The sequence below is a fragment of the Suncus etruscus genome, chromosome 1 (assembly GCF_024139225.1).
Source record: "Suncus etruscus isolate mSunEtr1 chromosome 1, mSunEtr1.pri.cur, whole genome shotgun sequence".
Lineage (NCBI taxonomy): Eukaryota > Metazoa > Chordata > Mammalia > Eulipotyphla > Soricidae > Suncus > Suncus etruscus.
Window position 1 is genome coordinate 178,123,579 of NC_064848.1, and position 917 is coordinate 178,124,495.

Sequence of the window (917 nt, forward strand, 5' to 3'; positions counted from 1 at the left end):
GATTCTGAGGCCGGAGATATAACATGGAGGTAGGGCATTTGCCTTGCCTGCAGAAGGACGGTGGTTCGAATCCCAGCATCCCATATGGTCTCCCAAGCCTGCTGGGGTGATTTCTGAGCTTAGAGCAAGGAGTAACCCCTGAGCGCTGCCAGGTGTGCCCCCAAAACCAAAAAAAAAAAAAAAAAAGACCAGGGCTCCCATACACAAAACATTTGCTCCAGCCCTTTGAGTCACCTCACTGGACCACGTACAACTGTTCTATTTTATTTATTTATTTATTTATTTTTGTTTTTTGGGCCACACCCTGTGATGCTCAGGGGTTACTCCTGGCTATGCGCTCAGAAGTTGCTCCTGGCTTCTTGGGGGACCATATGGGACGCCGGGGGATCGAACCGTGGTCCGTCCTAGGCTAGCGCAGGCACCTTACCTCCAGCGCCACCGCCCGGCCCCTATTTTTTTTTTTTAGAATATGGAACACTTCACAAATTTGCGTGTCATCCTTGCACAGGGGCCATGCTAATCTTCGCTGTATCATTCCAATTTTAGTATATGTGCTGCCGAAGTGAGCACAGGTACAACTGTTTTTATTTTTTTAAAAAAACTTTATTATATACATGATTGTGTTAAGGTTTCAGTGATGTAAAGAAAACCACCCATCACCAGTGCAACATTCCCATCACCAATGTCCCAAATCTCCCTCCTTCTCACCCGACCCCCGCCTGTACTCTAGACAGACTTTCTATTTCCCTCGTACATTCTCATTATTAGGATAGTTCAAAACTTAATAATTTCTCTAACTAAACTCATCCCTGTTTGTGGTGAGCTTCATGAGATGAGCTGTAATTTCAAGCTCTTTTCTCTTTTGTGTCTGAAAGTTATTATTGCAAGAATGTCTTTCATTTTTCTTAAAACCCATA

General features: G+C 44.2%; 1 non-coding gene across 1 annotated transcript; it reads right to left on the reverse strand.

Annotated features, from left to right (window-relative positions):
• Positions 1–463: 463 nt before the first annotated feature.
• Positions 464–570, reverse strand: LOC126025786 (U6 spliceosomal RNA). The gene has a single exon (XR_007501523.1). It is a non-coding gene; the product is annotated as a U6 spliceosomal RNA (small nuclear RNA).
• Positions 571–917: the final 347 nt, after the last annotated feature.